Consider the following 16,551-nt stretch of genomic DNA (forward strand, 5'->3'; position numbering starts at 1 on the left):
TATACACTCAATAGGCTGTTTTTTTGGTTCTGTGGCACCACTGTACCACCACTTTGGTTCACACTGATTTGCAAATGGAAAATTTACTGAAAAAAGTTACTGAATTATATAATTTTTACTTTTGAAAAATTGGAGTTAATGAAGGATATTTGTTGTTTAAACATGTCTGAGATTTCTAATGCCCAACTTGCCTTTGAGTTCAACTTGAACACCACAAACAGTAGACCAGCACTTGTTCCACAGAGGCACGGTGCACCCTGCATGCAACGCTTCCAAGTATTTCCTGCTAGAAAATACTTGAAATGTTATTATGTATTCTTTCAGAGAGGCCATTCCCTGTATGTTCACAGCATGACGTTTTAACATAATTCACATCAACATAAAAGAAGAATCTTGGTGCATTTTAGGGAATATGGAGAAACAATTTGGTTTCCAGCTTCTTGCTGATAGGTGCATCTTTAAGGTTCCTCAATTATGAATTAAGAACTTCTTATTTAAGTGGGTTAATTTTGGTATTATGTTAACCATATCTCCTTGTATAGGCTACCCATCTTTCAGAGATGCAATTTGATATATTTCTACCTTGTTGTATAGTCAAACATTGAAATAGTGGCTGTTATATGTTATTTTTGCAGGACACTTCTTTCTCTCCCATGAAATATATTAAGATTGTCTTTAAGAAAATGCCTTTTAGGGGCTGGAGTGATAGTACAGCAGGTAGGGTGTTTGCCTTGCATGCCGCTGACCTGGTTTCGATTCCCAGCATCTCATGTGGCTCCCTGAGCACCGCCAACAGTAATTCCTGAGTGCAAAGCTAGGAATAACCCCTGAGCACTGCTGGCTGTGACCCAAAAAGAAAAAAAAGAAAAGAAAATGCCTCTTATCAATTTGGAAATGCTTATGATCCCTGTTTCTGTCCCCATTCTCTTATCTTTATACATACACACACACACACACACACACACACACACACACACGTGAGCTCTGTCCAGTGCCACTGCTCCAAGCTTTTAGTGGTTACTGTCCCTTCTTCTAACCATGGCATCACTTGGCCGGTGAAGCCAACCTATTGTAGCTGAAGAAATTATCCTTTGTAGCCTTTGAACTGAAAATAGTACTGAAGTTTCTGAAGTTCTGAACCAACTGGTATGTGTGTGTGTGTGTACATGTGTGCGTGCTTGTGTGTGTGTGTGTGTGTGTGTTCTGATGCCTTCTTTATGACCTCGTTCACAGAGTTTTGCTTTTTCCCAGGATTGAAATTGTGTACAGGTCTGTGTAATAAGAATGATTTCAGTGACCATGTGCATATATTTCCCTGTAGTCATGATTGTGTCACAAGTGTTCTACTCTACCTTTGTTCAAAAATTCATTTCAAAATCATTTGTTAAAGTTTTAACTTGCTTCATAGTGGATTCACTTTTTTATGCTCCCTCCAATTTTAGCTGAATTCTTTCTTTTTTTTTCAATTTGCTGTTGTATTGACTAATTTTTCAAACTGTCTAGATTTTGTCTTTTGAGTACAGCACAGCAAAATAAAGGCAAAGAGAGACATACCTTTCAGAAAACTCCATAATTATGCAAATATTTTGCGGGGTTTGGGGTTTTGGGTTATACTCCACAGTGTAACACAGTGACTTACTTTCTGTGGTATAGCTAATGACTTACTGATGGCTCTATGCTCAGAGGTCACTCCTGGAGGTGGTTGGGAAACCATATGAATGAGGAGTTGGCCATATGCAACGACAGATAGGAGCATTAATCCCTGTACTATCTGTTCAGCTCCAGTTAATTCTACTATTAGATGAAAGTTGTGCATTTCCCTTAAAATTACTCCTATATCAGGCTGCTTCTAGCTTAAGTTTTGACATTATTTCCTATAAATTGCATGCTATCCTAGAGTAACCACATCTTAAAGGGGTTCTCAATATATAAATATATAACCCAATTTATTTGTTTGTACATTACCAAAGCATATTTTCTATAATGTTTCCCTCATATTTAAAAAAAAAAGTTAATTTGATTTTATTTTGAAACTGTGATTTACAGTGCTGTTAATAATAGAGTTTCATGCATACAATGTTCCAACACCATAATAGAGTGCTTGCTGCCCTTCACTATTATCTGAAGGTTCCTCTCTACAGCCTACTAGGCGCCACCCCCACCAAGTCCTGCCTTTACTAAGCTTATTTCTATAAATAAGTTCTCACGTTTTATTGTCTTTGACCACTTGTCACCCTCACTGTCACTGTCCTCCCATTGTTCATCGATTTGCTCGAGTGGGCCCGGTAACATTGTGAGACTTGTTACTGTATTTGACATATCAAATACGTCACAGGTAGCTTGCCAGGCTTTGTTGTGTGGGCAAGATACTCTCGGTAGCTTTCTGGGCTCTCTGAGAGGGGTGGAGGAATCGAACTAGGGTCAGCCGGGTCGGCCGCATGCAAGGCAAACGCTCCATTTGTAATTACCATAATATGTGTCTTTATATTCCAAATATGTTCTTCTCCTTGGATTTGACTTAATGTTCTCAATCTTCTCAAGTCACCCTTTTAAAATCTGTATAGACACATTTGCCTATGTATAGACACTTTTGCCCAGAGCGTATGAAGTGAGTGTTTAGTTGCTTTAATTATGGTGTCTACACCTGAGATTTTGAGAATAAAGAATAGACTTGTCTAGATTCCCTCCTGAGAATCATACTAGACTGTTCTTTCTCTATGAGATATATTTGGTCCCATCACATTTTATGATTCAATAATGACTAAAAACTTTTTTCTGCTGGCTCCACCTTAAAGGATAATTGGACCTCAATCTTTTAATTTTATTTCCTTATCTATTCAGATTTTCCTCCAAATGTCACTTGCCTTCTCAGCTTCCTCACGTGAACCTATATCTCAAGCCCTACAAAAGAAACCAGCTTCCTCTCCTTCACTTTATCACCTCTTTATTTCCCCCATCTTGTTAATAAATTTGAAGCACATATTCAATCAGCTAAATTGTTCTCTAATTTTAGAGATAATCCATGATTTAGAGAGAGTTTCACGTATAGAATTTTTAAACATATTTCCTGTTTTTAAGGAAATACCTTATGGTCTAGATCAACATGAGAAATTGATGTTACAATCTATGCCATGAACTGGAGATAATAGCTCCTAGGGCAGAAGCACATCCATGATGCACCTATTCCTGAAGTCAGTCTCCTCTCACAGCAAAATCCAGAGTGACCTGGGCTCAAACACCACCAGATCACTGGGTCCAAGCACTGAAAAACTCTTCACAGACAGACTATAAGGAAACCCTGGGTCTCCCTAGAACTACTTGGGAACCCCCTGGAAATAAAACTATGCTGCCTATTTTCTTCCTCCTTTTCTTTTTGGTAACATTCAACAACTTGTATTACATGGAATAACAATTTGGATTTCTGAAGTCTAAGATAATATCCTGAGATAATGTGATAGTTTGAATATCTTTTTCTAAGACCAAAGGGTAGCCACTCATGTCCCACTATTACCATTTTCAATCCTAACCTTCATACATTAGTGCCTCTGCAGCTCATGTCGTATTTAGCCACATTTCCAATTTTAAGTTCTGGCTTATAATTCCTGCTAAGAAACACAGTAAAAGAAGCAAAAAATTATTCCTCCTACTGCTGACAAAAAAGTTTGTGAATTGAAGCTCTGTGTGTTCTGATTTACAGATTTACAGATCTCTTTCTTCTTTGCATTAGTGGTGCTTTCTCAATTCAAAATCAGCCAGCAAGACCTGAGAATTCCAACTCACTAGTAGTCTGGATCCTCTTATTTCACAATAATTCTAAGAGATACATTAGAAAATGCTTCAAACTTTAGGTAAAAATTTAGTAAAATGAGAGCTTTCTGAAGTGCCTTGGCAATGTTAGAAGCAATGTCTCACTGCACTATCTTGTCTGCTTTCCAAATGACAAGTTTAATGCCTTTTTTCAATGATTTCAGGCAAACATTTTAATATGTGTAAGTTAAGGGGTCTATTTTTAAATAACATCCTTATACCCTCAGAGATAGCAATAAATCAAGAAAGACAAACAAATGTCAGAAAAATTAAAATTAAATATCAGCACTATATATAAATTGACTGGTCTGGAGAGTATAGCTTAGATATTTGAATAAACTCTAAACTTTCTATTATTCCCCTATTAGTCCACTAAACTGAACATATCCAATCCAACCTTCATACTTAACACTGCAGGGCAAGAGATGTCTGCTATTTCTCTGGATTTATCACATGAAAAGCAGGAAATATGGGTCTCCTGAAGCTATCAGAAGGCTTAGTGACTTCTCATCTCACTCATCACGTCATTGACTTCCCTTTCTGAGTTACCTGGACTAAGAAATTTGGAACTGGAAAAAGGTCAGAGAACCTTCAAGTAGAAACTCAAAAATGACAGACTGTAAGGATAGTAAACCAGGTAGGGCACTTGATTTGCACACACTCAGCCTGAATTCAGTGATTGGCATCTCACATGTTCGCCTGAATACCACCAGGTATGATTCCTGAGTGCAGAGCCAGGAATAACCCCTGAGTATTGCTGGGTGTGACCTCAAAACAAAACAAAACAAAACAAAGTGAGAATACGAATTTCCCAACACCTATCTCAAAGGACTGTGACTCTACTTTCAAAGCTTTCATTTTGTTCCAATATAAAATTCTTGTTCTATTTTCAAAACTTAGATGAGCCTATAGAGTGTTCAAAAATTTTTCAATAAATAGTAAATCAAAAGCAAAGAAACAAAAAAAGAATTTATGAAGCACATGTAAGTGTTCTAACATAGCCTAGACCTTCACTCAAAGCATGAACTCCTTCATCCTGTTCCATTCTATTAGAGAGTGTCTCCAGGCTAAAGGTGTCTCCATAGAAAAACATTAGGTGTCTGGAAGAATCAAGATATTGGAAAAACTTGTGAGTAAAGAGCAATCACTAGGATAGAGAAAAAGTTTAGGGAGCACTCAAATGGCATCCCAGAAGAATGAGAATAAAACGTAGGACAAGCAAAATGGCAATACTTCCCAAAGCACTGTACAAATTCAATGTGACCCCTATAACAATACCCATGACATTCTTCAAAGAAATGGAGCAAACACTTCTGAAATTCATATGGAACAATAAGCTCCCACAAATAGCTAAAACAATTCTTGGGAAAAAGAAAATAGGAGGAATCAACCTCCATAACTTCAAACTCTACAACAAAGCAGTACTAATTAAAACAGCATGGTACTGGAACAAAGGCAGAGCTGCAGACCAATGGAACAGGGTTGAATATACTGACATCTCCCCACAAACATATGATTATCTAATCTTTGATAAGGGAGCAAGACATGTGAAGTGGAGCAAGGAAAGCCTCTTTAACAAATTGTGCTGGCAAGACTGGACAGCTACATGCAAAAAAATGGGCTCAGATCTCTGTCTAACACCATGTACAAAAGTAAGATCAAAATGGATTAAAGACCTCAACATCAGACCGGAATCCATAAGGTACATTGAAGACAAAGTTGGCAAAACCCTCAAAAACATTGAACCTAAGAGTATCTTCAAAGATGTCACACTGCTGGCCAAGCAAGTGAAAACAGATAGAAAAATGGGACTATCTTAACCTAAGAAGTTTCTTCACCTCCAAAGAAACAGTGACAAAATACAAATTCAGTCTACAGAATGGGAGAGGATATTCGACCAACATTCATCCAACAAGGGGTTGATATCAAGGATATACAAAGTACTGGTAGAACTCCACAAGAAGGAAACATCCAACCCCATCCAAAAATGGGGCAATGAAATGAACAGAAATCTTCTCAAAGAAGAAATCCGAATGGCAAAAAGGCACATGAGAAAATGCTCTACATAATTAATCATCAGGGACATGCAGATCAAAAAACAATGAGATATCACCTCACACCACAGAGACTGGTCCACATCCAAAAGAACAAAAGCAATCAGTGTTGGCGCAGATGTGGCAAGAAAGGGAACCTCCTTCACTTCTGGTGGGAATGCCGACTGGTTCAACCCTTTTGGAAAACAGTATGGACTATTCTCAAAAAATTAGAAATTGAACTCCCATTTGACTCAGCAATAACATTCCTGGGAATATATCCCAGAGAGGCAAAAATGTATAGTTGAAGTGACATCTGCACTTGTTTGTTCATTGCATCACTCTTTATAATAGCCAGAATCTGGAAAAAACCTGAGTGCCCGAGAACAGATGACTGGTTCAAGAAACTTTAGTACATCTACACAATGGAGTACTATGTAGCAGTTAGAAAAGATGAAATCATGAAGTTTACATATAAGTGGTACTACATGGAAAGTATCATGCTAAGCAAAATGAGTCAGAAAGTGAGGGACAGACATAGAAAGATTGCATTCATCTGGGGAACATAAAGTAACAAAATAGGAGACTAACACCCAAGAATAGCCAAGATAAGTACCAGAAGTTTCACTCCATGGCTTGGAGGCCAGCTGCACATGCTGGGGGAAAAGGCAGCTCAGATAGAGAAGGAAGCACCAAATATGGGGTGTTGGGAAGATCCTCCCAGGATGGGAAAAGCATGCTGAAAGTAGACTATTGACCGAACATGATTGCCACTCAATGCTCTTTTGCAAACCACAGCACCCAAAAGGAGAGAGAGAACAAAAGAGAACGCCCTGCCACAGAAGCAGGGTGGGATGGTGGATGGGGAGGTGTGGGAGGGTTACTGGGATCAGTGTTGGTGGAAAATGGGCACTGGTGGAGGGATGGGTACTTGATCATTGTATAATTGAAACCCAAACACAAAAATGTGTATGTCTACAACTCTATCTCAAGGTATTTCTTTAATAAAAATTTTTAAAAATAATTTAAAACTTAAAAAAATTTTTAATAAAAGAAATGACATGCAACTCAAAAAAAGATAGGACAAGAGTTATGAAGTATTGAAATTGGGAGTTCAAATGATTTTTGTAGCAGGTGATTTATTTCACTGACGAAAATGGGCATAACTTCAGGCTTATTGAACTTCAATAAAGGACCATTATTTTATACGTGAGGAAATGGAAGCCCATAGAAGTAAAGGGTGTTGTATAAGGTCAGAAAGTGACAAAACTAGGATTTAGATGCCTGTTTCCGACTTCTTTACTTCGTTCTTTTTACTTCTTTACACTTACAGGAGGCATATTTTAATCAAACTTGGGAAAAACCCTGCAACTCACCCAAAATCTCTTCACCATATAATGAGTTCCTAGGGCAGCTTTGATTTCTTGGTAAGCGCTATAATTGTCTCAAAAGTCATCTCCCACCCTTTAAGAACATGAGATGTTCTGAAAGAAAACACAAATGATTACACAAATACTTTCCTATGTTTAGAGTAGGTCAAGAATCCTTCTGGTATAAGCCAAAAGGGAATAAACAAATATATGACATATAACATCATCAGTAATGGGAAAATGAACTCTAAGTTGAACTGAAGAGCAAAATCTTAAAACAGAAAGCAAAAGCACTTAAAGAAAAAGTCATATAAACAGCATCCGCTCACTGCTTGCTGTTTCCACTATCCTTCCAGCTGTTGTCTCCTTTCAGCCCCACCTGCCATCCATTTAAGACCCTGTTTGTAATTCTCTGTTAACTACTCCACTCAGTTCCTCAATCCTCAATCTTGATCCAGGGAGAATGAAAGTCCTGACATTTCCCTTTTCCTGTTAGTCCCCTTTGTCATACATATCTTAAGTTTAGTAAACAGGGTCAGAGCGCTTGTATTGGGTGCCAGCTTTGTCTATGGCCAACCCCAGTTTTCTCTCTCCGGGATGACTTCCATGAACAGTTGTTAAGCATAAAGCCAAGACTGATTGCCTCCCTGGGCACAGAGCCAGGAATGACCCCTGAGCACTGCTGGGGGTGACCCCCCAATATAAATAAATATCATGTCGCTAAGAAAATATCACATGTGCAGAAAACATTCCATGACCTGGCATTCTATGGATTGGGGATGAGTGGGGAAAACAGAAGAAGCCGTAAATCCAAGTATTCAATGTAATTCCTATGTTGGGTTGTTTTTCATTGTTGACATTGTTGCCGAAAAACTACAAGATAAAAGAATATGAGCAACAATTATTTTCAGAAATATCATTATGGCTATTCCTGACCTAATGCACAAAGATTCAACTTTGATGAATATTTCTATTCACCATGAATATTAATAAATTCATTTCTATCTATTCATTTTGTGTGCTCCAATTATGACCCAGCCAGAGGCTCAAAGGAAATTCTAACTTTTACCTGAAGTTGTGAGAGCTATAACATGATTGATGGCAATAGAAAAATTCTGAAGGACGCCAGACTGAAACAATGGATTCAAACTAATAAGATTACATTTGATAATATGATAATGGGATAACCCAATGAGAATACAATACTATATATATATAAATATATATGTGAAAGAATAGGAGCTCACATACATAAGGTAAAGGCCCTCCCGTTGATCGTCGATTTGCTCGAGCGGGTCCAGTAACGTCTCCATTGGAGACTTTGTTGTTACTGTGTCTGGCATATCCAATACTCTCGGTAGCTTGCCGGGCTCTCCGAGAGGGGCGGAGGAATCGAACTCGGGCTGGAGCGATAGCTCACATACATAGTATTTATAAAATTAAAATTGTATAGATTGATGAATGTCTTTCAGAAATTTTACTAATATATGTCTTCTGCACCAGTATCCAAACCTTTCACCTAGTAATTGACTTTTTGAACTCTCTCAAGTAAATAATAATAGACTTTGATAGATATGTATTATTTTGAGAGTATTAAATTAGTGCATCACTAAAATAGTGAAAGATGGAGATGCCATAATTTCCATTAATAGAAATATTCAATAGACTGAAGCATTCATTAAATGTCATATTTGCAAAGGGTATTTAATGACACAACATCATAGTTCTATTTTACAATGCTGTCTTCCTAATTCAAATTGTGCCTCTAATGTTAATATTTTAGGCTTCATGAAAAACTGCAGAGAAAATTAGGGGCTAAATCACATCATTCAGTCAATCATCTGTTTGGTCTCTGTATGAGGTCATTCCCTGCAGTGTCCTAGTATCTCTGAAAGAGGCAAAGGCAAGAAAATGACATTTGGGGGTAAACAACATCTTGAATAAAGATTCAGGCACCTAGAAAAATTATCAGCTGTTGGACCAACTCTTTTCCCCCTTGGCCAGTGACTCCTCAGGATAAAGATGCTCTAATACATCATGTCTTTTAATATGTATTCTTTAAATTTTCACAATATTTAAAAATTATTTTTATTTATCATAATTTCGGTAGCTAAAGTAGTGTTAAAGTTTATAATATCAACATACAAAGCTTTTTCTTTTTTTTAGTGAAACACGATGAGGTACAGTTGTAGATTTACAATATTTTGTGCTTGGGTTTCGATTATACAATGATCAGATACCCATCCCTCCACCAGTGCCCATTTTCCACCACCATGGATAATATTCCCCCCACCCCCATCCCCCCTTCCCCCCCTGTCTCTGTGGCAGGGCAATCCCCTGTGTTCTCTTTCTCCTTTTGGGTGTTGTGGTCTGCAAAAGAGGCATTGAGTGGCAAACATGTTCAGTCCATAGTCTACTTTCGACATGCATCTCCCCTCCTGGGAGGATCCTCCAAACACCCTTTATTTGGTGCTCCCTTCTCTATCTGAGCTGCCCTTTCCTCTAGAATGCCTGACTGGCCACTAAGCTATGGAGTAATCCTCCTGGTGCTGATCTCAGCTATTCTTGAGTATTAATCTCATATTTTGTTACTTTATATCCCCCAGATGAATGCAATCTTTCTATGTCTATCCCTCTCTTTCTGACTCATTTCGCTTAGCATGATACTTTCCATGTTGTACCACTTGTATGTAAATTTCATGACTTCATCTTTTCTAACAGCTACATAGTACTCCATTGTGTAGATGTACCAAAGTTTCTTTAACCAGTCATCTGTTCTTGGGCATTCAGGTTTCTTCCAGTTTCTGGCTATTGTAAAGAGTGCTGCAATGAACAAACAAGTGCAGATGTCACTTCGACTATACATTTTTGCCTCTCTGGGATATATTCCCAGGAGTGGTATTGCTGGGTCAAATGGGAGCTCAATTTCAAATTTTTTGAGAATCGTCCATACTGTTTTCCAGAAGGGCTGAACCAGTCAACATTCCCACCAACAGTGAAGGAGTGTCCCTTTCTCGCCACATCCATGCCAGCATCGGTTGCTTTTGTTCTTTTGAATGTGGGCCAGTCTCTGAGGTGTGAGATGGTATCTCATTGTGGTTTTGATCTGCATCTCCCTGATGATTAATGATGTAGAGCATTTTCTCATGTGCTTTTTTGCCATTCGGATTTCTTCTTTGAGAAAGTTTCTGTTCATTTCATTGCCCCATTTTTGGATGGGGTTGGATGTTTTCTTCTTGTGGAGTTTAACCAGTATTTTGTATATCCCGGATATCAACCCCTTGTCAGATGTGTATTCGGCAAATATCCTTTCCGATTCTGTAGACTGTCTTTGTATTTTGGTCACTGTTTCTTTGGAGGTGAAGAAGCTTCTTAGTTTAAGATAGTCCCATTTATCTATCTCTGTTTTCACTTGCTCAGTCAGTGGCGTGGCATCTTTGAAGATACCATTAGCTTCAATGTCATGGAGGGTTTTGCCAACTTTGTCTTCAATGTACCTTATGGTTTCTGGTCTGATGTTGAGGTCTTTAATCCGTTTTGATCTTACTTTTGTACATGGTGTTAGGCAGAGTTCTGAGCCAATTTTTTTGCATGTAGCCGTCCAGTGATGCAAGCACAATTTGTTAAAGAGGTTTTCCTTACTCCACTTCACATTACTTGCACCTTTATCAAAGATTACATGATCATATGGTTGAGGGGAGATGTCAGTGTATTCAACCCTGTTCCATTGGTCTGCAGTTCTGCCTTTGTTCCAGTACCATGCTGTTTTAATTATTACTGCTTTGTAGTACAGTTTGAAGTTTGGGAGGTTGATTCCTCCCATTTTCTTTTTCCCAAGAATTGCTTTAGCTATTCGTGGGGGCTTATTGTTCCATATAAATTTCAGGAGTGTTTGCTCCATTTCTTTGAAGAATGTCATGGGTATCCTTATAGGGATTGCATTGAATTTATACAATGCTTTCGGTAGTATTGCCATTTTGACAATGTTAAGTCTCCCGACCCATGAGCAGGGGATATCTTTCCATTTCCTCATGTCCTCTTTTATTTCCTGAAGTAGCATTTTGTAGTTTTCTTTGTAGAGGTCCTTTACTTCCTTAGTCAAGCTGATTCCTAGGTACTTGATTTTCTGGGGCACAATTGTGAACGGGATTGTTTTTTTCATGTTGCTTTCTTCTCTCTCACTGTTTGCATATAGGAAAGCCATGGATTTTGGGTATTGATTTTATAGCCTGCAACTTTACTATACGAGTCTATTGTTTCTAGGAGTTTTTTGATGGAGGTTATTGGGTTCTCTAAGTATAGTATCATATCATCTGCGAATAGTGAGAGCTTGATTTCTTCCTTTCCTACCTGAATGCCCTTAATATCTTTTTCTTGCCTAATCGCTATTGCAAGTACTTCCAATACTATATTGAACAGCAGTGGAGAGAGGGGGCATCCTTGTCTCGTCCCTGATCTTAGAGGGAAGGCTCTCAGTTTTTCCCCATTGAGGATGATGCTTGCTGTAGGCTTGTGGTAGATGGCTTTAATTATGTTGAGGAAGGTCCCCTCTATACCCATTTTGGCTAGGGTTTTCATCATAAAGGGGTGCTGGATCTTGTCAAATGCTTTCTCTGCATCTATTGATATAATCATATGCTTTTTATCTTTTCTTTTGTTGATATGATGGATTATGTTGATTGATTTCCGAATGTTGAAGCATCCTTGCATCCCTGGGATGAATCCTACTTGGTCATGGTGTATGATCTTTTTGATGAGTAGTTGGAATCTATTTGCTAGTAGTTTGTTGAGGATCTTTGCATCTGTGTTCATCAGGGATATCGGCCTGTAATTCTCTTTCTTTGTAGTATCTCTGTCTGCTTTTGGTATCAGTGTGATATTTGCTTCGTTGAAACTGTTCGGAAGTGTTTTTGATATTTCAATTTCGTGGAAAAGCTTAAAGAGGATAGGGAGTAATTCCTCTTTAAAGATTTGGAAGAATTCACTGGTGAATCCATCCGGGCCAGGACTTTTGTGCTTGGGGAGACTTTTTATTACCATTTCAATTTCCTTGATAGTGATAGGTTTGTTCAGGTATTCCAGGTCTTCTTGGTTCAGCGTTGGGAGTCTGTAGGAGTCTAGGAATTTATCCATTTCCTCGAGGTTTTGATGTTCCGTGGCATAAAGTTTCTCAAAGTACTCCCTGAGGATTCATTGAATTTCTGTAGTTTCTGTTGTAATGACCCCCTTTTCATTTCTGATTCGGTTTATTAGGGTTTTCTCTCTCCCTTTCTTTGTGAGTTTTGCTAGAGGCTTATCAATCTTGTTAATTTTCTCGAAGAACCAGCTCTTGGTTTCATTGATCTTTCGGATTGTTTTTTGGGTTTCCATCTCGTTAATCTCTGCTCTGAGCTTTATTATTTCCTTTCTCCTGTTTGGGTTGTGCTCCTTTGATTGGTCCTTCTCCAAGCTCTTAAGCTGTGAGGTTAGGTTACTTATGTGCACTCGCTCCTCCTTCCTGAGGAATGCTTGTAGAGCTATAAACTTTCCTCTTAACACAGCTTTTGCTGTGTCCCATAAGTTTTGGTAACTCGTGTTCTCATTTTCAGTCGTTTCTAGGGATCTTTTGATTTCCTCTTTGATTTCCTTTCTAAGCCACTCGTTGTTCAATAGAGCACTGTTTAATTTCCAGGAGTTTGATTTAGTTTTCTGTTTTTGTGTGTGATTTGCTTCTAATTTCAGCACATTATGGTCTGAGAAGATTGTTGGTACAATCTCTATCTTCTTAATTTTATGGAGGCATGTTTTGTGGCTCAGCATGTGGTCTATCTTGGAGAATGTTCTATGTACGCTTGAGAAGAATGTGTATTCAGCTTTTTGTGGATGAAGTGTCCTGTATATATCTACTAAATCCCTTTCTTCCATTGTTTCCCTCAGATGAAGTATGTCCTTGCTAAGCTTGAGTCTGGTTGATCTATCAAGAGGTGACAAAGCATTGTTGAAGTCTCCCACTAGTATTGTGTTGCTATTGATGTCTTTTTCCAAATCTATGAGTAGTTGTTTTAAGTACTTTGCTGGTCTCTCATTAGGTGCATATACATTTATTATTGTAAGTTCTTCCTTTTGTATAGATCCTTTGATCAATAAGAAATGGCCTTCACTGTCTCTTATGACCTTCCTCACTCTGAAATCGATGTGGTCTGATATTAGGATGGCTACCCCAGCTTTTTTCTGGGAGCTGTTTGCCTGTAGGATTGTTTTCCTGCCTTTGACTCTGAGTCTGTGTTTGCTTTGACTATTGAGATGTGTTTCTTGCAGGCAGCAGAATGTTGGGTTCAATTTTCTAATCCATCCTGCCACTCTATGTCTTTTAATTGGTGCGTTTAGCCCATTGACATTGAGAGAGATTATTGTTATGGGATTTTGTCCCATTGTTCTGTTGAAATTTGGTGTATTTGAGGGGCCTTTCTTGCCTTAAAGTAGTCCATTTAGTTGTTATTTAACCACGGTTTTGAGTCTATGAAGTTCCTGAGCTGTTGTTTGTCTGTGAAGCTGTGTGTTGTTCCTTCTATTATGAATGAGAGTCTCGCTGGGTAAAGTATTTTTGGAGAGGCATTTATTTCATTGAGTTTTTTCACTATGTCCCACCACTGTTTTCGGCAATGAGGGTTTCATCAGAAAAATCAGCTGTGAATTTTAAGGATGCTCCTTTGTAAGAGATTTCTTTCTTCGATCTTGCTGCTTTCAGAATTTTGTCTCTGTCTAAGGTTTTGGTCATTTTTATCAGAATGTGTCTTGGGGTGTTTTTATTCGGATTTCTTCTAGATGGTACCCTTCGGGCCTCCTGAATATGGTCACAAGTTTTCTTCAGCTCTGGAAACGTTGTAGCAATGATGTCTTTGACAGTTTCTTCTTCATCGAGGTTTCCTTCCTGTACCTCTGGGACTCCAATAATTCTTATGTTACCCCTCTTGGCTTCATCACGATCTTCTCTTGCCATCTGTTCCCGAATTGTGAGTCTCTTTTCCATTTTCTGCTCTTTTCTGGAGAGTCTCTGAACTTCATCTTCAAGCTTGCTGATTCTGTTCTCAGCAGCTGTTACTCTGCTGCTGAGGCTTTCCACTGAGTTTTTCAATTCGCCTACGAGATTTTTCAGGTCTGACATTTCCGATTGCATTTTCCTCATTTCTGCCTTCAAATCCTCTTGTCTTCTATTGGCATTGCTTTCCATTGTTTCTTTTAGTTCCCTAAGCATCCCAAGTAGCTCCCTTCTGAATTCCTTGTCAGAGAGGTTGTCTAACACTACAGTACTGTTGGTGTCATCTGGGCTAGACTCTTCAATAAGAAAGTTTGGTGGGCTTTTGCGTTGCTTTACCATTGTGAGAAGTGTGGTTTAGTCCTTCACATTCACTGTTACTATTCTGCTCGATATGCAGTGTGAGTTAAGATAGGCTTATGAGTTATTGGCTACTGTGTTTCTAGTGACTGAGCTAAACTAGAGAAGTTTCCATCTAAGAAGGTAGCTTATGGTTCCTATGGCATATTTAGTGGGAAAATATTTCACGGCCGCGTTAGTGGCTGCGGCTCCGGAAAAAGTCCCTGGCACTGAGCGAGGAGTTGGGAACGTCTATGGTTGGAATAGGAGCCGTTCAGCTTGGTTGCACAGAGCTGAGCCTCCGTGCCCATCCTGCGCAGATCAGGGGAGAAAACCGGCTTTCCAGGACATGGAGCTAGCTGTGCATGCGCAGAGAGGGTCCCAGGCCCTTGGGGGCAGGCTGTACCTGGTTGGAATAGGAGCTGTTCAGCTTGGTTGCCCAGAGGTGGGCCTCCGTGCCCGTCCCGCGCAGATCAGGGGAGAAAACCGGCTTTCCAGGACATGGAGCTACAAAGCTTTTTCTAACCCTCCATCACCACTATGCCCTCAACTTTACACCCCCAACCCTCTGCTAATTCAAGTGTTTTCTTCTTTAACCATTCCCCCATTATTTGTAATTTTTTTTATTCAGTGCTCGGGTTTGTTGTTGTTCACCTGTCTTTCCTCTTGTTGTATCTCTATATTCCAGAGTTGAGTGCTATCATCCTGTATTTGTGCTTTTTCCTCTGACTCATTTCATTTTACATGATCCCCTACAATTTCAAATTTACACAATATACAAATCTGTCAAAATGTCAGTTTTCTATTCACTATTATTTGCAGCTTACAGATTACACTAGTACAGTGGTAAAGTGTGATTCCCTGTCAGCAGCAGCTCAAATCAGGTCCTTAACTTTTTCTTCCTGTTTTCTACCATGATAGTCTGTACATCTGCTTATAGGAAAGGAACTTAAGGAGAAACAAAATTGAATCCTTTGCTTCAGTTCCCAAGCCTTTAAAATGAATGGAGCTCCAGAAAGTGTTCAGTCTCTAAAGTCAAAGCACCAATGAATTTATGGGGTGGGTTTAGTTAAAATTTTAATTTGTTCTAGAGCCAGGATTGGAGTCATACTAGTCAAGATATTTCTGAGGTGAAAGAGAAAAAACAGTTGTCATTGATTTTGAGTTTGGCTAAGGAACTATTTAGGAAATGTTTTTCTTAACAACAAAAACTTGGGGTTCAGTTGAAATGCAAGTTTTTCACTCACCAGTTATGTTACTTACATGAGAACATGACTGGTTTTTGTCAGGAATTGTTTTTGAAATTTTATTTTTATCTTATTTTGGGTGACATGGTTGTGGTAGAGTTGACATTTATGAGTTTGATGCAGAAGTTTCCACACTTTCACCAACAATAACTCCAACTTATTTTCAAGGTGCCATTCATGTAAAGAATAAATCTCTGCTTTCTAGTACTATTTGCGGAATTAAATTAAAATGAGGTCATGTGCACTACTTTCTGTCTCCCGAAAGTCATTTTACTATATTAGAGCATTACTATTTTAGAATAAATTAAACTTGTGTTCAAACACTTACACTATTTATTGGGTACTTTGCTTTTATTTTTCAGAATATGCAGTATACTGAATTTCCTGAATATTGATTTCCTCACATATAAAATGGGGGTGAAATGATTATCTTTTTATGCTTCCTATAAGAATTAGCTGTGTGCTATAGTTCTGAAGTGAGCATTAATTCAGCATGATCTGTTTATCAGACATCTTTCTTCATCATTTAGATGAGAATTCAGGTACTGTTCTATTCTATGTTAGCCCTTTGAAAATATCCTTTGAATAACTAGGTTATGGGTTTCTTACTCATAACTCTGGTCTTAAGAAGTTGCCAATTACTATTTTGATATTTGGGAATGGGAAGGGAAACACTATGGAAATCTGAGAATATAAGCTATGGAAATTTGAGAATATAAGCTATGGAAATCTAAGAATAC

This window comes from Sorex fumeus, unplaced genomic scaffold (genome assembly GCF_029834395.1).
Source record: "Sorex fumeus unplaced genomic scaffold, SorFum_2.1 ptg000002l, whole genome shotgun sequence".
Taxonomy (NCBI): domain Eukaryota; kingdom Metazoa; phylum Chordata; class Mammalia; order Eulipotyphla; family Soricidae; genus Sorex; species Sorex fumeus.